Source organism: Mustela nivalis (genome assembly GCF_964662115.1).
Source record: "Mustela nivalis genome assembly, chromosome: 3".
In the NCBI taxonomy this organism is placed as follows: Eukaryota; Metazoa; Chordata; class Mammalia; order Carnivora; family Mustelidae; genus Mustela; species Mustela nivalis.
Window position 1 is genome coordinate 92,517,848 of NC_139022.1, and position 22,275 is coordinate 92,540,122.

A 22,275-nucleotide genomic window follows, 5' to 3' on the forward strand; every position below is an offset into this window, starting at 1 on the left:
AGCTGGATGTCCGGCTTGATCCTAGGACCCTGAGATCATGACCTGAGCTGAAGGCAGAGGCTTTAACCCACTGGGCCACCCAGGTGCCCCAATAAAAAAAATCTTTAAATAAAATAATTGAAATCAGACAAATGTGGTTCTCTCACCATAATGGAATTAAGTTAGAACTCAGTCACAGAAGGAAAACAGGAAAATTTCTAAACACTTGTAAATTAAACAGCATGCTTTAAAATAATTCATGGGTTTCAGAGGAAGTCTCAGGGTAAATAAAACAACAACAACACATTACACTGAATAAAAGTAAAATGCAACATATAATTTGTGGGGCACAGCTAAAGCGGTCCTGAGAGGGTAATTTATAGTACTAGATGCTTCTAATAGAAAAGAGGAAATTACTCAAATCAATAATCTAAAGTCTCACTTTTAATACCTAGAGAAAGAAGGTAAAACTAAACCAAAAGCAAACAGGAGGGCAAGAATTGGTTTTGCAGGCTAATTGGAGAATAGGGACTTACTCAGTATTGCTTCTGTTAAAAAATGTAATTGTTAAAAAACTATTGTGGCCTTCAAAGTGTCAATACCCAATTGAGTAAGAATCATGAGAAAAGGAAGATGATAGATTGAGTTGATGGCATCTGTGATGATTAAAATAGTGATTACTTATGGTGACCTTTTTTCCCAACTAAACATGTCTGGAAATGAGTCACTAAGGATGAAGCAGCGTTTTTCTTTCTGCTTTGATTAATCAAAATTCTTCTTACATTCAAGAACACTTTAGTAGTGAGTTTAAGCCACTGTTGAGAAGATAGTTGTTTCTCATGTTCATTTCCTTGTTTATATAATCAGGAGCAGAAAAAAATATCTTTACCAGCAGTTCTCAACCTTGGCTGCAAATTAGAATAATTTAGAGAGCTTTAAAGTATACTGATGCCTGGATTCCACCTAGGGAGAGTCTAATCTAATGGTGTGGGGCAGAAGTTCACAAAATATGGTCTTAGATCTGCAGGAGAGTACTTGGGAACTTGTTAGAAATGCAGATTTATAAGCCCCAGCCCTGATTTAGCTATCTGTGTTTTAAGAAGACTTTCAAGTGAATGTGAGTCAGTGTGTTTCCAACTTTAATGTGCAGATAAACCTCTTGGAGAATCTTCTATAAATACAGACTGGGGTTCCTGGTCTGGTATGGTATCTGAGACGACTACTAACAAACTCCCATGGGACCCTAATCATGATGGAATTTGGTCATCATTTGAGTAACAGGAGTCTAAGGTATATCTAGATGCTTGCACTCTTAAATACTTCCCAAATGAGAATGCTGCAAAGGTGAGAACTGCAATAGCCCACGAAACTTACATGGTCTTTCCCAGGTCGCTTGTTCCTGAGGCTGTGGAGTCATTGAAGAGCAGGTACTTCTTCGTCTCGTGAAATTGATGATCACAGACTTAACTTGCTCCTTGTTTGCCTAGGAATCCCACCAGTGATAGTGTCATCCTTATTTTTCAGAACAAATATTGAACATCCTGCTTACTCCTTTCCTCTCATTCCTCTACACCCCCACCATCATTCACCTGACCACCATCTTTCATGGTTTCCCTAGTCATTACTAGTTAAAAATTGGGTAACGGGATGAAATAATCATTCTGGTACATTGCAAGAGAATGAGACCTTTCCCCTTTAAGGTAACTTGGATCTAGAGACAAAGCCCTGAAACCAGTATCATCAGAGAAATCTCTTCTCCTTTCATATGCTCTGACTGGACATGTTTATCTCTTCTAATGTTATCAAGAAACATCCATGTTCTGATAATTCAATCTCTACATGGCTAGGTCAGGTCTCTCTCTCTCTCTCTCCCCAGTCATTTGATGGACACCGTTCTTAAACTTTTCAAAGTTGTCTCAAATTCAGTGTGCCCCAAATAGAGCTCATTTCCCCCACATATGTTTCTCTCTCTGCATTCTTTATCTCAGTGGTAATTTGGGAGTCATCTTTTACTCTTGCTTTTTTCTTCTACTCCAAATGGAACTTATTATTAGGATGCATGGATTCTACTAGTCTTGAAAACACCTGCTTTCCCCTAGGATGACAGCCACTACTCTGGTTCAGGTGACCATGGTCTCTTAAATTGCAGTGCTCTAACTTACCTCTTTGTCTTCAGACTGGCCTTTTCTTACCCATTTTCCATATAGCACCTAAACTGTTTATTCTTGTCATTTCTCATCTTTAAAATGCTTCAGTGATTCTCTGTTGCTCTCTTTAGAGTTCATTCTAAATTTCTTAATATTACTTAAAAATAATTCATAGGATTAACATATTCCAGTTTTAAAATAAATAAGCTACAGGAATATAAAGTACAGCATAAGGAATATAGTCAATAATATTGTACTAACTTTCTATGGTGACAGATGATGACAACACTTATGGTAATGAGCATTTCATAATGTATATAGTCATCAAATCACTATGTTGCACACCTGAAACTAATATGATATGTCAACTATACTTCAGTTTAAAACTAAGTAAGAGAAGTCACTAAGGATTCAGTGCTTTGCGCACCTTTCCTGGAATTCTTTCCATCTTAAATGATGCATTTTCTATGGGCACCATTTTCTCTGTAAGCCTTTGAGTAGGTGAGCCTCTACTGAGTGTCTTTCCATTTTCTCATATGCCTGATCCTTACTCTCCCTTTTGGCAAGATACTGCTTGTGAATAGATTCCTTTCTTGATCCCACCCCTCTGAAGGCCTACATACCCTTGTTATGCTTAATGTTGCAGTAATCACCCTGAACTTCATTTTCTTCTTGTCTATCTTCCTCAACATTTTCCCAAGGGTAGAGGTTATCTTCTTTACCACTGTGTCCTTAGCATCAAGCCCAGTGTCTGTAGTATAGTCTAGCTTCAATAAATATTAATAAACAAAATTCCCAGGAGCACAAAGAAAGGAGCTTGTCATGGCAGACCAGTGAGAGGGCAGTGTTGTAGTTGAAACTGTTAGAAAAATACAAACCACGGTATAGGGAATGGCTTCTCTGTTCATCACAGTTCTCACAGAAGGATCTCTGAGAAGGTACACCTAAAATTAGTGGAGTATTCTAAGTAGGTTGAATGACATATTTTCTTCTTCTAAAAAGCATCATGGTTTTTAAAAAGACCTTAGTTAGCAATTATATTATTTATATGCTTACAGCAGTTATTTATTTATTTATTTATTTATTTATTTATTTTTAGGTTCCATTTTCTTCGACAACCAGATGGAGGTTCTCGTTTCACTGACACAAATCCATATTCTTAATTCTCACCTCTTTTTTTTTTTTTTTTTTTACTTTGGATCTCTGATTGTATGTGGTAAATTGCCTGATACACACTTAATTAGCAGCCGGGCGGAGAAGAATCAAGCTCCTTCAGCTTGCACAGCTGGCACTTTCCTTTGGTGAGTGAGGAAGTCGCACCATTCTAAAAGATCTGCAGATCTGTGGAATCTCCTCTTCCAGGGAGCTAGAATTACCGACTTTGAAGGAAATGCCAGGTTTAAAAAATTGTAGTTCATTTCCTACACAGGAATTTGCCTAAGGAAATTTTGTAACATAACCCAAACTTCAGTGAATAAACAGTGAACAAGTAAGTGTATGGATTGGTGAAACACTTCAGCCTAGCATCTCCCGGGCCTTCTGTCAGTATGCCACCAGAATTCTGCGCCCCAGCAGCCATCTGGCTTTGACAGCTTCTGCTTCGCATTTCTGTTTTGTCAGTTCTTCTTTTGCAAATTTGCAGAGCACTATTCTGCTGGTGACTTCCCTGCAGAGGGACAATGGTCCCTTTCTAGACCACATCTCAGTGCAAATTAATGTCAGAGTTTCTCCTATAGGGGGCGCCTGGCACCCTGAGGGCCTGTGGGGTCTTTCTCCCTGGGCCTTGACTCCCTGAGTTGGGAACCATTTGGGCTTATTCTTCTGTGCTTTTCCTCATGCCTTAAACTCAGGCATTGCCCTCAGATCTGTTTCCTCATTCTCCATCTCCTGGGCTTATCTAAATGGTATTTCTCAGGGTTTACCTCAAGCTTCATTTGCTCCTGCAATTAGGGCACAGATCATGGTTTTGAGATACTTTGCTGTTCTTTTTTTTTTTTTTTTAAAGATTTTATTTATTTATTTGACAGACAGAGATCACAAGTAGGCAGAGAGGCAGGCAGAGAGAGAGAGAGAGAGAGAGAGAGAGAGGGAAGCAGGCTTCCTGCGGAGCAGGGAGCCCGATGCGGGGCTCGATCCCAGGACCCTGAGATCATGACCCGAGCCGAAGGCAGCAGCCCAAACCACTGAGCCACCCAGGCGCCCCAACTTTGCTGTTCTTAATACTGCGTGCCACTCTCTCAAATTATTTCATGTTCTTTTTCCTTTATTTGTAAGAGGATAGTCTAGTGCAGTGTGTAACTCCATATTAATCCATTTAAGTGCTATGCTTCATTTGAAATGACATATCAGGCTCTTTGTATCATATTTCCCATTGTCTTCTCTGAAAACCAGGTTAGCACAGGCTAACACGACTGGGGGTTATGAGAACATTTCTCCTGGCCTTTTAAATGGCTTTCAAAATTACTCCACAGGGCTTGTTATTTTGTGGGGATTATGCCTCTCTGACTTTCATGTAAGTAGTCAGTCTTCCTCTCACCTGGTGTGGGCCTGGTGAAAAAAGAATCAGAAAGTGAAATTGGAGAATTAGAGGTTAGAAGAAACTGGTTAGTTTCTTTGTTCCTTTATTTCCCAGTTACAAGGAAATAATGTGATCAATTAAATTTCTCTTCAACTTAAGAGCAGCAGTCTCTTAGTACCAGTCTCTGCTACATTAAAAATGCCTTCAGTAAATAGACTGATTACATTAGAGAGGGTAGCTATTGAAAAAAAAAAAAAAAAGTAACCTCATATTGAAATGGAAGTTACATCAGCAGCCTCCTGCCCTTTGGTCACTATCCATATCCTCTATTCCGTTTGGTATCTTGAAATCAGTAAAATGGGGTTGTCAAAGAACCTTATGAGAAATACATGGGTGTTCTTGCTAGGTAAGCTGAAGTTTTTAGAATGGATATATTTCATTAATAAAGAATGATATAGCAATATTTACATGGTAAATCTTTAAATAGAAGATGACACTTTAAATTTAAGTCCAGGGTTACCGTTTCAGAATTGTGGGGAGGGGGAGCATGAATGATAAGTGGGAGCCCCATTGAGAAAATTTCTACTTGTTAATTCTAATTGCTTTACTATGTTGTGAGAAAGCTCAAAAAGTCTTCCCTGAATTAGAATCCTAGGTAACCTTCTTCTGGAAATAGAGCTCTGGGCCCATGACATGTGGTGGCATTTTGCGTGTTAGTGACCTTGATTTCTGTTTTTGTTTCACCTTAGCACTTACCTCATTTACCTCAAATAGTACTGAATAAAATAACCCATAAAAAGGAAAAGGAAAATAAAAGCAATACAGGTAAAAAATATGGTATAATCTTTAAAAATAATCTGGGTTATATAGTTCGGATGATGAAAAATTGTTCTGGTTTTAGTGAAGCACACTGTTCAGCTTCTACACTTTATGTTTATTGACTAATACCTAATTACTTGAATTCTGATGTTCAAGAGCTAAGAAATTATATACTAATGAGTTTTCTTGGCTTCTACTTTCTAGTTTATGTTATAAATAATTAGTCGCTTTTTAAAAACTGTTTTGTTGCAATTTAAAAACCACGTAGCTCAATAATTGCATGTGTGGTTATCATTCTTGCAGTGACCCTCTGGGGATAAGACTGCTTATTTTTGTCTCCAAACCAGCTTCTCAGCCTTCCTTCCCTCTCTTGGATATGGTATACTTGATCTTCCAAAAATGAAAGCTAGAAATCTCAGCTTAATCTTAGACTCTCCTCTCTTCCTCAGAACCACTGACTCATGGTAATTTCCTTCTGGCTGTGTTCTACTTCTGGGCCTTGTGTCTAGCCTCACTATCCCTTCCTTTGTTCAGGCTCTCAGGTAATAACTTCCTCCCTTATCACCAAGCCTTTTAGTCTCTCCACTTCAGTTAATTTCCTACACGGTCATAAGAAAAAGAGCAGTCCTGCTGTTTCTGTGTTCAAAATCTTTTAATAGTTCCCCATTGCCTTCAAAAAATGTGATCAAAATTTGAAGAATGTTCATTGAAAAATGTTGCCTTATTGATAATGGCAAAACAGTAGAATCAATATAAATGTTCAGTAACAGGGGGATCATTAAATAAAAGATAATTTCCGCCTTATGATGAAATATTATTTGACTATTAAAGGTGTTGGTTTCAAAGAATTTTTAATGTGTGACAAATATGTAGAGCATAATATTGACTATACCATCAAAAATACGAAATACACAAAATATTTACATTTATTTAGATGTTACTAGTTATCGCTGGCTCACCCAGTTAAAGGAAGGTTTTCTTTCTGGCTACATTTTCTAATTTTCTGCAATGAGTGTACATTGCTTTTATAATCAAAAAAACTTGCCCTGAAAATCAGGATCTGGAAGGGACCTTATGAATTATTTAGTTTTGTTGTTCTTAGTATATTTTTGGACCTCACTGAGGATCTGATGAATGATAAGGAACTTTTCTCATAAAAAAAAAAAAAAATGGGGGCACCTGGGTGGCTCAGTGGGTTAAAGCCTCTGCCTTTGGCTCAGGTCGTGATCCCGGGGTCCTGGGATTGAGCCCCGCATCAGGCTCTCTGCTTGGCGGGGAGCCTGCTTCCTCCTCTCTCTCTCTGCCTGCCTCTCTGCCTACTTGTGATCTCTGTCAAATAAATAAATAAAATCTTTAAAAAAAAAATGAACATCAGACCTTAGACAAAAAATTTGTCAAAATTTCAGCAGGATTCGAGACCTCAGATTAAGAAACATTTATAGTACAGATCTCTCATTTTGGAGAAAAGGCAGGTTAAAGATGATTTGCCTTCTCTCCCGTAGGGGAGTTGGAGGAAGAGCTGGGACTAGATCTGGGGTTTCTAGTGTTTGCCCTGAAACAGAGTTGTCTGGGAGACTTGGGATCACGTTACAAGCGTGCTCCCAGTCATATGCTTTCTACAGTGCTCTGTAAGTCACTAAGGCTGTGAGGCCCCAGACCACATGTGAAGAGGTTTCCATTTATGTCTGTGGAGAGACCTCAGGGTGGTATGGCTGTTGCTGCTGTTTGTGGGAGTGGCTCCCCTACTCCTCCTCCCTGTGAGAGCTTTTACTAGATCAAGAGGACTAGCTTCTGAGTCATTGATGACTCCTAGAAGTAAGCAAATATAATGTGTGTCTGAGAACACGGTGTTAGGTACCTGTTCTTACCCATCCCCCTGGCCATACTTTATGATTTTATTGTGTGCATGGTGATAGACTTTTGCTTTGAGAATGTTTGTTTCCTTCTGTTATCTGGCAGTTTCCTTTATATGTCCTTGATCATGATGATGATGGCAGGGCAGGACATGGCCTCTGTACACTTGGATTGTTCATTCTGGCAGATGCCATAGCAGCTCTCTGCCGGCTGCCTGGATAGCCTGCAAAGTGCAAGGCTGGACAAACCTCTCTTCCTCTGGTTTTGCACGATTCTGTCTTTGCACGATTCTGTCTTTGCAAAACCTTAAGCTAGGGAAAAAAACACCACTGACAAGAGCAACACATCTGCTAGAGCCTGCCTTTTAACTGGGAAGGAAGGAGAGATGCCCTTACTTTGTCAGAAAGCCCTGAAGGGCCCTGATAAATCTTGCCACAGACAGCAGATTTTGCAGATAAAGGAAGAGTGTTTTCTTTGGTGCAATAAAGTCGCAAACATAGATCTAGAAACAGCTGTCTGATCATGTTTTCCAAGTTGTTAAGCTTTCCACAATCTAATCTCTGCAGAGAGCCTTGAATCAAAAGAGAGGATGGAATCTCTGGCTTGAACAAAGAAGTGGTGTAAAAGGTAAGGACAGGAACCTTTCTTACTACTTGGAAGGGCCAGTAGGAGGCAAGTTACTTTCACAGCTAATACTTACTCCTGATGAGAAGTAATGCTCCAGTGTAGGTGGTGCCGTCATTTTTTTTTTTTTTATAGGTGGGGATACTGAAGCTCAAAGGGTCAATATTTTGCCCCAGGGCACACAGTTAATACGAGACTAAGCTGAGTGTGTCTGCTTCCAGCTCAAGTTCTTTTTCCCATAGAATAAATAGCTCCCCTGGTGTCGTATTGTTTTGGAGTGTTCTCGTGATCTTTTATGTGTATGTATATTTGATTTTTTTTTTTTAAGAATTTATTTATTTGAGAGAAAGAGTGAGAGAGAGATCATGAACCAGGGGAAAGGGTAGAGGGAGAAGCAGACACACCACTGAGCAGGGAGCCTGATGACCTTCCATCCCAGGACCCCGAGATCATGACCTGAAATGATGGCAGATGCTTAACCAACTGAGTTACCCAGGTGCCCTGAAATGTTTTTATTTATCTACTTCAATCTCACTAATACAATTTTGAAAATACAAAAGAGTATACATATAGGTATGGACGCACACAAAATGGTTCTGTCCTGACTTCAACCGCTTTGGAGAACCTCATAGGTACAGTAATGGGCCCTGAGAAAGGTCTCCTTTCTTTTCTTTGTTGATATATTCTTAAATATTTTTTCCCCAGACCTTCCCCCCACCCCCAGGGCAATTTCTGATGAAATTACAATAAAAATGTATATACAGTTTCAACTTTTTAAAAAATATTTTATTTATTTATTTAACAGAGAGCGAGAGATCACAAGTAGGCAGAGAGGCAGGGGGGAGGGGGGAGCAGGCTCCCTGCTGAGCAGAGAGCCCATGTGGGGCTCTATCCCAGGACCCTGAGACCATGAGGCTTTAACCCACTGAGCCACCCAGGTGCCCATAGTTTCAACTTCTTAACTACTTAATTCTTTTCTGCTGAGCGCTTCATTCTGTCACCCAGTCGAGTCCTGTTCTTCAGCTGCCATTTCTGCTGAGAACTTTCTGGTGGTAGGAGACACAGGAAGAGTAAAGCAGTCCCTAGGTGGTCTGGGTGGAAGCCATAGGGTTCATGAATTATACCCTATGTTTTTCTTCAGTCCTCTCAGTCTGTTCTAAAGGGAAGTGGTTGGGACATTATCATTTGGTCTACAGCCTGGGAGGACACAGTGACGATTTTTGGCTGAGCATGGAATGGAAGAGGGAATGTGTCCACTGACCTTCTATTTCTGATTCACGGAGAACCGTGTGAAGACAGATGGGTATGACCTTCAGAGTCCTTCCTTCTACTCTCTTAGAAGTGAACATTTTACATTTATTGAGCTAGGTCGTGTATCTACATGGGACTGGGTGGACTGATGTATGTAGCCTGGACGGCCAGGTGTGGATGCAGTGACCGTTCAGGACTCTGAAGTCTGGAGCCAGTCAGGTCCCCTCCCACAGCAGTCCTCTTTCCGTGGCAGGGCTGCCCACGCTGGAGGGCACAGAGGGACAAAGGGGAGCAAATAAGGAGCACACCAGCTCTTTGGGAGTGACTTTTCCTTCTTCAAAACTTGTAGATTTGTAGACTGTTGAACTTCAGGATTGCCTTACTTATAAATTCTTTTGAAAAAATACTCTGATTCCACTCTCTGTGTCTCTTGAAGCTGCTTTCCTGGGGTTTTCAGTTAGCCTGCTGTGGGGGAAGCAAACCACATCCTTTGCAAGAGATGCAATGTCTCTAAATAGCTTTTTTTTTTTTTTCCCTCTTTCTCCATTACATTGACTGATGTCAGCATTGTGTTTGAGGCAGGAGTGTCAACAGGCTGCTCAATGCTTAAAACCTCTGCCTGTTCTTTCTCTTGCATTCAGTTTCGCACTTCCTGCCTTCTGCTGCTTCTCAGCAAGCCCGTTAGACAAAGCGCCCTTCCTCCCTGGTCTGTGTGCGGCTGCCTCTGTCATGCTCTTGGCTCTCTCAGGAGGGACCAATGTTCTCTGAACTTCTGTTAACTTTGGTTATGTTCACTAACTTTCCTAACTTGCATTGAATACTGCTATCAGAGAAAGTGCTTCCAAAAGCCCTGTGCCCTCCCTGGCTGCCCCAGCGGCGTGGCTTTCCAGAATGAGGGTAGCATTCTTTGAGGAGCAGAGTTGGACCCGAGACACATATGGGTGGTCCCCAGGACTCATTGTGTGCCTGAGCTGTTTTGCCACCTGAGGGAAGGAGGAGTGGAAGAAAACAGGGAGGTTTTCTCGGGGAGCGTTAGTACTCCCAGGGCTGGACCTTGAACTGTCTTGTGTGTACCTGTGTGATAAGGTTCAATATGTACTGCCTTGACCTGTGGTAAAGCTGCGCCTACCCACCAGTTCTCTTCCAGATTGTGCTGCTGTGGATAAAAGAGTCTAGCTAAACAGTTCTTATCACACGAACCAAGCACAGTGTCAGCTTCACCTTGAGTGGTGGGCTTGAGTGCCCTGTCACCCTGTGGAACTATTCAAACATGCCAGTCACATCTTCCTATGGCAAGGAGGGGTCACATCATCCCATTGTTACTATGAAACCTGTCTCCACAGCCTCTGCTTGTTCACGCTACTCCTGAATGAGGCTCCATGTGGCCCTGTATGGCAAGCAGTGGCCACCCGGGAGCTGTGAGTCAGTGTGCCTTGTGAACTCTTGTGGATCTCAGCTGTCCAGTATTGGGTATCATGCATTCATTTGATTCCCACATCCCCTAGGGTGGGAACATCAACCTCTCTCACCAGTGGGGGTGGGGTGGGGAGAGGAGGTGATCAGAATATAATGCACCCATTATTCTTTGAATGGATCAAGTGTATTTCTGCCTTTCTACTGTTTCCCCTCTTTAATATAAACTGCACAGAGTGGAAAACACATCTTTAAATTTTCAACATTCTATCCTTGGTGTCTAGTACAGTGAGGCCTGGCACTGAACACGTACTTGATAAAAGTAATTTTTGAATAAATGAATGAGGACTTCTTAAGGCTCCTTTCTGAGTAAGGATCACAGTGTTAGCTATGGAGTTTAAATAGTTATAGTGAAGGGCGTGAGCAGAGCGTCCAGCTCCTCACTAACTTTGCCAAGTCCTTCCAACCTCAGGGGTATCCCAGTACAGAGAAGAATAGATCCTGAAGACATAACCCACATCCTCAGTTTAAGCTCAGCTAAGACTGATGTGCTTTTGTTGATACAGACTTTGCCTGATTTTGCTGAATTTGGTAACCAGCTTTACCTTCCACCTTCTGAGATATCCCGTTCCATTTGCCTAATGAACCTGAAAGGAACTTAGTGCCTGTCTCTCTCGATATCATTTTTTTCTGGGTTATCTTCTCCAACTTTAATTTGTTCACGGAGAAAGCTGGCGTCCATAAGAGAGGATGGGGGTGGGATGAAAAGAATTTATTCCAGCATTTTGTAATTTCTTTAGTTGAGGTACCATCATTTTCTTTTGTGCTGAGGTCAAATTAGTCAGCAGACAGAATTGTACCAGGGAGAGGAAGACAGAATCATCTCTGGAAGAATTTGGCCTATATAGAATTTAGAGAAATCTATCTTTGATATCCCTTTGGTTGTTTTCAGGAGGATTTGAGCTTGAGGGGAGTCTGAATATCTTTTAGATCTTCCGTCTTATCTTTTAAGGCTTGACATTTTGTGCATTTTCACTTTTAGAACTTTGCTTCCATTTTTTACCCATCCCTGCCAATGTAAGTTTCACCTTTAAAAAATTAAATTTAGGGGCGCCTGGGTGGCTCAGTGGGTTAAAGCCTCTGCCTTCCACTCAGGTCATGATCCCAGGGTCCTGGGGTCGAGCCCCGCATCGGGCTCTCTGCTCAGCAGGGAACCTGCTTCCTCCTCTCTCTCTCTCAATGCCTGCCTCTCTGCCTACTTGTGATCTCTGTCTGTCAAATAAAATAAATAAAATCTAAAAAAAAAAATTAAATTCATATCTGATCTTCTCTGGGGAGTCTTTCCTGCATTTATGTCTTTGTTTCCTTTTCAGAACTCCCCAAGGGTTGGTTGGTTTGTTTGTTTTTATAGTATTATCTTTCACATGGAGCAACACCCAGTTTGTTAATTTTGTTCATTTTTGCTTTTCAAAGCTGAGGACTTGGAGGCATTTTCTTCTCTTTTTTAGAGTCTCTTATACAGAGCTCTTCTCATAACAAAGAGGTTTTGTCAAAATTTGCTGCCTGGGCGCCTGGGTGGCTCAGTGGGTTAAGCTGCTGCCTTCGGCTCAGGTCATGTTCTCAAGAGTCCTGGGATCGAGTCCCGCATCGGGCTCTCTGCTCGGCGGAGAGCCTGCTTCCCTCTCTCTCTCTCTGCCTGCCTCTCTGCCTGCTTGTGATCTCTCTCTGTCAAATAAATAAATAAAATCTTAAAAAAAAAAAAAAAAGAAAATTTGCTGCCTGATGGTTAGATAGTAGGAGACAAGTATCACTCATGGGGAGACAAGACCACAGAACGGGTGTGAGTTTGTGTGAAGTTATAGTAAACGGATTCACAAGGCATCCTGAGCCCTGTTTATCGAAGCAGTGGAAACACCCTAAAGAATTTTATTCCAAGAGCTGTTTAGCCAGGCTGCTTCTCAGATGGTGCTAAACTCTGCTTTAACTGTTTTGTACGGCTCACATGAACTGTGTCTCCCAGTGCTCCTGGAGACAGTAATTTGGAGGTATTACTAATTCTTGTCATTTGTTTTCTGCCTGGATTTATAATCTGCGCTTGCGACATGACTTCTCTCACTTCTGAAAACAGTCAGGCTCAGCAGCTGGCGGAGCCGTGGATTAACATTTCCATGGATCGTGTGGTTGCTGTTGACTCAGGTGATAGAAGCGAAGGAAAGAGGAGCAGAAAGAATGAGCGAGATCATTTTTTAGTGTCTTGATTTCCAGTAAGGCAATAGAAGTTAAAGGTGTTTCCCTGCCGCTTACCCTAAGACATTTGCTTTAGAGACTTAACAGGACTCTCTCTGTGGGGTGATTGGTCCTAACCTTTCTTAACAGAAGGTGTGTGGCTTCACTGAAGTAGGCATAGTGCAGATGGGTGTTAGCACAAAGGTTTGTGTGAGCAAACCCACCTCAGCAACCAGCGCTAATTGGCTCTCCTGGGAAGTCCCAAGAGAAGCTGTCAATCACAACGACCAAGTTTTTGTTTATAATTTGTAGTGATTTCTCCTCTACTGCTCTTTTTCCACCCCCATCCAGCCTGTCTCTCTTCCTTGCACAAATAACAAGTAATAGAGTACAGAAAATTAGAGAGTAGAGGCACGTCTGACATTGACTTCAACTTCAATTTTTCCCTCCACTTTCCATTCTCCCCAGGGTTATCTTTCAGGATGAGAGGTGAGATTTTCCTCTGTGCCACCCTTCTCCCCCATTATCACTCTTAGTATAGAAAATACCCTTTCATGTGGGAGGGACACTCTCTCAGGTATATCCCACAAAGCTAGGAAGTAGTGTTAAAAAATAAGTGTACAATATTAGTGAATTTTAAAAGGTGATTCCGTATTTCTCTAATGTTAAATGCATTCTACTCTGCTAAAGCTGGAGATGATCCTAGGTTCATCGATTATTTTTGTTAAATCATTATATTTCAAGATTAAATCTTAGGGCAAGGAAACCCTTGTCTTTCTGCAGGATACTGGATTGGAAATAAAGAGTGGCTTCCGGAGGTGCAGGGACCCTTCTGTTGAGAAAATAACGATAATAGCAGCTACCATTTAATAAAGACTTCACATGTGAGGAGCTACCTTGATCCTGACTTTACCTAACTGAAGGTAATGGGTCAAGGTTCCATAGCAAGTAAGTGTCAGGATTTGAGATCCTACAGCGAGAGTCAGGATTTGACCTTGGGGAATCCATGATTTCCACAAGTCCTTGCATTCTACACTGTGCTGCCCCTTTCCTGTATTTTTGTCCAATTTCTTTTAGCCCCACTTAGAAATAATTTAAATTCACGATTAAACCAGGTGTTCTTTCCAATGTCTGAAAGGCAGGATAACTCGGATGTAGTTAGCTAACCCATTCTATAGTTGTGCTATTGTGCGTTTTTTGTTTCAGGCTCATAATGCATCTGGTGTTGTTGCTATACACAGGTGGTGATAAACTTTGTGGGTAATGATGGTAGATCTCATGGGCCTTAGCACACCTAGGTCCCCCCTTTCTTTCTCGCACTAAGATGGGAGATGAGTGAGGAGTCTAGAGAGCCAGGTGGAGTGTCTATGCCACGATTACACAGATTGAACTGAAGTTCTTTACCCCACCTAGTGATAGGACATAATTAGCAGAGAGAACTTTATCTTTTTCTAGTGAATATGTGATGTAGGGCAAAATTCAAAAGAATAACAAATTGGGATGCCTGGGTGGCTTGGTCAATTAAGCATCTGCCTTCAGCTCAGGTCATGATCCTGGGGTCCTGGGATCGAGACCCATATGGGGCTCCCTGCTCAGTGGGGAGTCAGCTTCTCCCTCTGCCTACTGCTCCCCTTGTGTATGTTCTCTCTCTCCCTCTCTCTGGCAAGTGAATAAATAAAAATAAAATATAAATATAAAATATAAAATAAAATCTTTAAAAAAAGAATAACAAATTCCAGAAACATTTTTATCTGTTTCATGAACACATGGGGCTCAAGAAGTTATCAATTTCTTATCATGTACTTAATTTAAGAAGTTTTTCTTATTTGCTTGTGCCTACAAGAGGATTTAAGCTTGATCGATGCAAATTGATTTTTAAAGGATCATTACAATCTTTAAACCTGTGGCATTATCTTTAGATTGTAAGTGCTAAACTCAAGTCTACCCCCTTGTTTCATGATGAGTAAAATTAACCTAACAACCTTCAGAGCTAATTTGGATAAGCCAAAATCAGACATATACTTATTTTAATGAAAGGGATTTTAGTGTTGTAGTTATCTTTATATTGTTTTAAAATAAAGTTAAATTGAATAGAAAGGTAGTCAATTTAGTTACACATTGAAACACCTCAAAAGCCTTCTCAGAATCATTTCCTTTTAGCAGTCAGTGTTAAAGGGAGGCTTAGGGGAGGGTACATGGGAGAGAAAGGATTAGGCCAAATGTTCACAGATTCTGATTTGGAGTAGAAAAATTGGTTCTGAAAACCCAAGTTTGGAACATTAACTAGAGCACCTCCTCTGTCATGTAGCTTCATCAGTACCATCCCAACATTCAGGGTTGTTTGTATTTTATCGAGAAATGGAATATAAAAGTGCACATGCAATTCAAATTATATTTTAGCTACAATTTTATCTTCTTCTGTTGTGTTTTATGTACAAACAACAAATCTCTCTTGGAAAGAATTCAGTCTAATAACTTGTTTCCAGCCTTATTCCATTTTCTCCCCATAGGATAGGCAGAGATGCCAGTAAACAAGAAAACGATCAAAAGGTGAGGCAAAGAAGTAGACAGTGCAGCAGAGCCTCTGGATAGCAGTCAGAAAGGATGGCCGGTCTCTGACTCAGCCTGTCTTGAGAGGTTGGCAATGACTTTGATATTTTATCAAGTCCATCTCTTTTTCTTTAGGCAAGACTGTGCTTATAGCTCTCCCAGTGGATGATAATCTGTCCTTTTTTGTAATGAAAGTTCCACTGTAGAGGACACCAGCCCCCTCAGGAACTCATTGTGAAGTTAGATAGTTTTCAGAGAAGGGTTCTGTTATTGTTGATTGTTGTTGTTCATCCCTTCCTCTGGGATGATCAACTTTGTATGAACAGAGTTGCCTCCGTATAAAGTCCTTATCTTTGACACCTGAACAGACTGACAGAGAAGCTGACCACCAGAGAGAGCAACTAGTCTCATCCCTCCGTTGTCACGAGTGTCTCCTCCATATTGAGAATGCAGCCTTTTCTATTTTAAAGATTTTATTTTTTCTTTATTTGAGAGAGAGCATGAGAAAACAAGCAGGAGCAGGGTGAGGGGCAGTGGGAGAGGGAGAAACAGATTCCCTCCTGAGCAGACCCAGGACTGCCAAAGGCAAAGGCAAATGCTTAATTGACTGAGCCACGCAGGTGCCCAGACTTTTCTATTTTAAATAGAAATAGTTGTATTGTTGACTTCCGGGCCCTTGAGAACTTCTCATTTTTTTTCTTTTCTTTTCTTTTTTTTTTTTTTTTTAAAGATTTTATTTATATATTTGACAGACAGAGATCACAGATAGGCAGAGAGGTAGGCAGAGAGAGAGAGGAGGAAGCAGGCTCCCTCCTGAGCAGAGAGCCCCATGCGGGGCTCATCAGGACCTGAGCCAAAGGCAGAGGCTTTAACCCACTGAGCCACCCAGGCGCCCCAAGAACTTCCCATTTTCTTGCCAACTCTGTATTGATAGTATTTCCCTACTCTGGGCTAAAATTATGCTGATTTTGTCAGTCAGTAGCCCAAATACGTCAATCCTATGGGTGTTTGTGATTCTAGGCCATAGGATTAGCATGGTGATAACTTTGAGTTTTGGATTCTTTGAGTTTTGGTCCCGTTTCTGCCACAGCTACAGCTATAACTTTGAATACCTTCCTAAGTGTTTTTGAGCCTCAATTTGTCACTGTTAAATGTGTGGTTGGTTTAGATCAGATTTTTCTAGTGAGTTTTCCCAAAAAATGTTAGCACATTTCCAAGAAACATTAACACATACAACATAAGAAATGGTTTAGTTTTTCGATAGGTGGTCACGGTGGTGGCGCTGCAGTGAGCACAAGATTAAATGTACCCAAACAGTTTTTGGGTTTTGTTTGTTTGTTTGTTTTCATGAAAGATTTAATGCTTAAAAAAAAGTGCATTGTTAATCATTGAACCTTCAGAAGAGGTTTCCTAAATTTATCTGATTATGATACTTTTCTTTCCTTTTAATACCATACTTTTAATACTATACTTTCCTTTTAATATGATACCTTTCTTACCCTTTCATACTCACTTTTGACCAGGCTCATCTGCAAAGTAAAAGTAGCCACTCTTTCCCTGTGCTTATCCTGGAAAGTGGATCCAACTGCTAAGAAAGAGTTCAGAGCTCTATGGGTAAACTATAGGTGATTGTTTATGTATTTTGTGGTTTTCCTTTTGCTTTATGAGCTGTTTGAAGGGAGGGGTCTTTTCTTACTTATCTTGTGCAAAGAGGGTGTGGTTTAGTGCTTGATCCCTAGAAGACACTTAATAAGTGTGTTAAATTGAGTTAAACTGTCTGCAAATGAAAGCCACTGCCTTGAAAAATTTTGAGCTGCTTGTCACAGAAAATGTTTTTATAGACTGGAGTTTTGAAATGGGTGGAATTTGTAGTCAAGACGATATCTAAGATCAGGAGTTTATGAGAGTTTCATATGGTTATAAATATAATATCATAAAAATATCACTCACAGATAACCTCTAGTAGATTAGAAAAGGACACAGTTCAGCTCTGTAGGCATTCTTACTGGTAAGCTCCTTTCCTTGGTCTGGATAAATTTTCTGATTGCCTTGAGTCCAGATTCCTCCTGGGAGCATGGAATTATTAATTGGAGAATTTCATCCGGATTAGTGATACATAAGGAGGGACAAGATCCCATGAAATTTACTTCCTTCTTCATCTTGTGCAATGCCACCGTGTCCTGAGGAATTCAGTGTGTTGTTCTATTTTGCCTTTCTAGTACCTGGCTATATTTCTTACAAGCTTTTGGAGAGTGTAAAATATGCCTCATATGCATTTATCTCTCTTTTGATACATAGTGTTTTGTGATCATAGGAAGAACTCAATAAATATTTGTTGAAAAAATAAACAGATGAAGATGGTGGTTTTGACATTTTTCCAATTTAGCATCTGAAGTTAGATAGTAAATTTGATGAATTTATATTATACTTAGTAGAAAGTCAAGTTTTGAGGGTAGGAAAAACAAGAAAAAGTTACCTATTACTTCACTACCAGAGATGAACTACCATTAAGACTTCAGATTATTTCCTTCTAGACATATTTTATATGGAGGGAATTTTTAGATACATTGTGATCACATTGTACATATAATTTGTGTCTGATTTTTCACTTGTAATTATATACAGCATTGATAATCATTATATGTACTATTTTATATGTAAGAAATATTTCACAATAAAAATTTGGAAACCATAGAAGTCCAGGGTGACATGGTTTTCACAAATAGAATTTTCACAGTCTTCCTGTGTGGTTTTCTGAAGCATTGTTCCTTTTACGATCATACTTCTTATTAAGCTTTTCCTCATTTTATTTTCATTTAATTATTTTGCTATATGAAAAGGCTATAAGCTTTCTGGACATGAGTATTTTCCTTTTGAATACTTTCAGAATGTAAATGTAACTGTTGGTGAACTGTTTCTCAAGTTTGTGACATTATTTCCTCTCTCCACCAGTATATGAACATTCCAAAATCATTGCAAACTCACCAGCAACGAGTATGTATTTCTTTAACTTTTTAAAAATATTGATCAACTGTAATGGGAAAGTGGTTCTTTATTTTGTTTCATTTTGTGGTCTTATTATATTAGTGAGGCCAACCTTTTTCTCATATATTTTTGAGAAATCACTTTTTTTTTTTTTTTAGAGGGGGTGAGCCTGAGAGAGTTGGGGGGGGGGCAAGTGAAGGAAATCTTAACTAGGTTCCATGCCCAGAGTGGAGTGAGGCGGGGCTCCATCTCTCCCCGAAATCACCGCCTGAATGGAAATCAAGAGTCCAACCATTTTCTGGGCTGAGCCACGCAGGTGCCTCCATTTTTGTTCTTTTATGAATCGTCCATTCATGTCTTTTTGGTTATTTTTCTTATTGTGTGAATGCTTCATTCCACAGAGCGTGCTATTTCCTGCGGGTGTGGATACACACAGCATTGCTTTAGGCGCCGCCCTGGGCCGGTGGAGGAAGCCGAGTGAGGCCGCCATCTCTGTGGGCAGCCGGAACTGGCTGTTGTGCTGCCTGTTTTGTAACACAGCGCCCGGGACGGAATGAGTTACTAAAGAGCCCCCTTTTTCCGTTAGTTCAGCATTGCAAAAGCCAGGCCTGGCCAGGGAGGTGTGTGTGACCCACGGCATTCTTCTTCGTCCCAGCTATTATTAGAGAGGTTCAGAAACGGCCGGGGAGCTGGGGCTGTGGGCACAGGTCGGTTGACGCTGCGCTCCGAGTTCTGAAGTGTCGCAACCACTCAATATGGCGCGCTCTTCACTTGAGCAAATTGCCAACAGCTTGCCCGTGACTCCTTAAGAATAATGAGAATCCACCTCATTTTAGGAGAGGAGCCAGATTGTGGCTGTATTTGGCAACCCGCATTCCCGTGCAGCTGCGATTGCTGAAGACCCTCCGTGGAGGTGAGGGGCCGTATCGACGGAGAAATGTCCATTTTGTCTCGGGAGCTGCTGAGCGTTCTCAGCCTTTGCTGGCAGTAACGCTTTCTCTAGCGTGGCCTCACTCTCCAGGCCACTGGACGTGACAGAAGTCATGCAGAATCGCCGCAGTCTATTTCTGTCCCTTGTCATTTTATGAGGGAGCTAAGTGCTAAATGCCTTCAGACACAGAGCATGCTAAGAACTCGTTTTGAAACAACAGAAACTAAAAGATACATCAAAGAATGCAGATTGTACTTTTTAAAAATACTCCTTTAATTAATAATTTAATTTAATTAATACTAATTTTTTTGTCTTGCATGAAGCACTCAGAAATAGTTTGAGAATTGCAAACACCACAGAAATTGTCTCATAACAAAGAAAACAAAAGCTCTTTCACCTTAACAGCAGAGATTTTGTGTGCAACAGTTAAGAATAGGTAGAAATGATTTGAAGATGGAAGAATCTTTCCTGAATACTATGGTTATCATTTTTCCCCCTTAAAATTCTACAGCACCTTCATGTAACATGTAGGATTAAACTCAGTTTTCCTTGGCCATCTTTTCTGTCTGAATTACAGACTCTATACTGTTATTAAGCAACTTAAAAATCAACTTTTTTGTTTCTACCCCAGTATGTTTTATTCCCCAAGAAGAAAGCCCATTTCTGTCAGTGTGGACTTTCCTTATTTAGCAATCTGCCCCCTTAGTTATCTCTCATACTCTGTCTTGTCCACACTATATCAGTTCACATATTCAAAATATGTTGCCTTTTAATCCTCTTGATCATGGGTATGTATTATTATTTCCTTAAGGGAAGAGCCAGTTTTGTTTTGTTTTGTTTATACTTTCTAATGTGTTTACTAGAAAGTTTTTCATGTAATCTGTGTCTGAATGAATGTAGTTTATTGGACTGTTATTTATTCTAAAACATTCACGAGATTCCAATTGAGAGTACATTTCCAGGTGGTTGGGGACATTTGTATTTAGGATTACTGATTTTATAATTTAAATAAAGTCACAGTGTGAGTATTTATGAAATAAAGTAAATTCTGATTTTTTAAATCTGTCCCTTAAATCTTCAAATACGTGTTTTTTTAAAAAACGTTTCTTTTGTGTGTGTTTGAATGCCCATTAACAATTTTTTATTGTACACTTCTTCTTTAATTCTGTTATACATAATATATTGTGTTATATTAGTCTTAGGTGTACAGTAGAGCAATTCAACAATTCTATACATAGTGCTCATCATGATAGGTATTCTCTGAATCCCCTTCACTTGTTTCACCCAACCCCCTACCCACCTCCCCGCTGGTAACCATCAGTTTGTTCTCTACACTTAGGAGCCTCTTTTTTGTTTGTGTTTATTGTTGGTTTGTCTCTTTTTCTCTTTGTTCATTTGTCTTGTTTCTTACTTTGCACGTGTGAAATCATACAGAATTTGTCTTTCTCTAGCTAGCTTATTGCGTTTAGCATCATGCTCTCTAGTTCCATCCATGTTGTTACAAGTAACAGCACTTCATTCTTTTTAATGGCTGAGAAATACTCCATTGTGTAGGTTTACCACCTCTTCTTCATCCATTCGTCTATTGATGGACACTTGGGCTGTTTCTATAATTTGACTATTATAAATAATCCTGCAGTAAACATAGGGGTACATACATCTTTTCAAATTAGCGTTTTTATATTCTTTTGATAAATACCCAGTAGTGGAATGAAAACATTGCTTTTAAAGATTTTACACATCTCTGATGAGATGATCTTAAATATACCTCAGCCGTGGAAGTAATGGGACAGGTGATGGTGGTGTTGGAAATAATATTCTTGGGGTGTGATGACCATGTGATTTTGGAACTCTGCATGTATAGTCAGTTCTGGCAATGGTTTAGAATGGAGAATAATGCTTTGGCCAACCAGAGTAGTGGTAGAATCTAGTGGCGTTAACTTTCTGGGGATTTCATGTAACTTAGGCTCAGTAAAAATGTGAGGGAGAAATTGCTCTGATTTTTATCGACTAAAATTAAATTATAAGATTCCAAATCTAATACTAAAATCGTGAGCTCTCTCTTTAACGGTGAATGTGTCTAGACAGATAATGAGCTTGTTAAAAATCAGGATTATAATTCAAAGTGATAGCATCAGTTTGGACAGATGTAAAAAGTTGTACAGAAGCAGTGTTTGAGGAATTACTTCCAGAGGCCAGGTTGGAAAGTATGTTGTATAGATTACTTTGCTGAGGTGAAATCAGAAAATACATTGTATTTGTATTATCTTGATTCAGGAATATGTCATAGCCAAAAGTAAACTTATTCTTGGGAACTCCATAATAATAATGTTGATCTAGAGCTATTAATTATGAACTTAATTCTTAACTCTTATGATGTCTTCCTATAGTGTAATTATGAGTATTTATAAATGAGGAAATGGAGGCTCATATAGAAAAGTGAGTTGCTCATGTCACACAACTCGTAAGCATCAGAGTTAGGATTTGAACCTACTTCTCATTGACTCCAAAGGCCAATATCTTGAGATACTGGAAAGTTTTTCAGGAAATAGAAAATTAGTCATGAACAGTTATCATCACATATACAGGAGGGATTCCTTGCCATTTCTAAGTTGTTCTCATGAGTTACTGCTGGTAAGGTTGAAATACATGTGCTCTTTCTAATCTCAGCTAACTTGGTTGACATGGTCTGACGTGCAGGGTGATTACTAAACTTGCAAAAAGAAGAAAGGGCAAAGATGAGACAGTTCAGGAACAAAGCTTAAGTTGAGGTAGCATTCCTCTTCTTGGAGGAAGTGTTCGAACCATGCTATTTTTAGTAGATTTTCTTTTTATTTTATTTTATTTTATTTTATTTTATTTATTTGACAGAGAGAAAGAGAGCACAAGCAGGGTAAGCAGAAGAGGGAGAAGCAGGCTCCCTGCTGAACAGGGAGCCCATTGTGTGGCTCAATCCCAGGACCCTGGGATCATGACCT

The 22,275-nt window shown here is 40.0% G+C and overlaps 1 protein-coding gene across 11 annotated transcripts in view; it reads left to right on the top strand.

Annotated features, from left to right (window-relative positions):
* The window catches only part of PDE4D (phosphodiesterase 4D), a 1,511,392-nt gene that overhangs the window by 249,021 nt on the left and 1,240,096 nt on the right, over positions 1–22,275 (top strand). For 5 of the 11 annotated variants that reach the window (XM_082725937.1, XM_082725938.1, XM_082725936.1 and 2 more), the window contains one exon: positions 7,884–7,944. The exons of 4 other annotated variants lie outside the window; for them this stretch is intronic. The gene's annotated coding sequence lies outside the window, so the exon portion shown is untranslated. Of the gene's footprint in view, positions 1–7,784; positions 7,945–9,109; positions 9,245–22,275 lie in introns of those variants that run through there. 2 more of the 11 variants (XM_082725934.1, XM_082725921.1) reach the window with 2 other exon arrangements.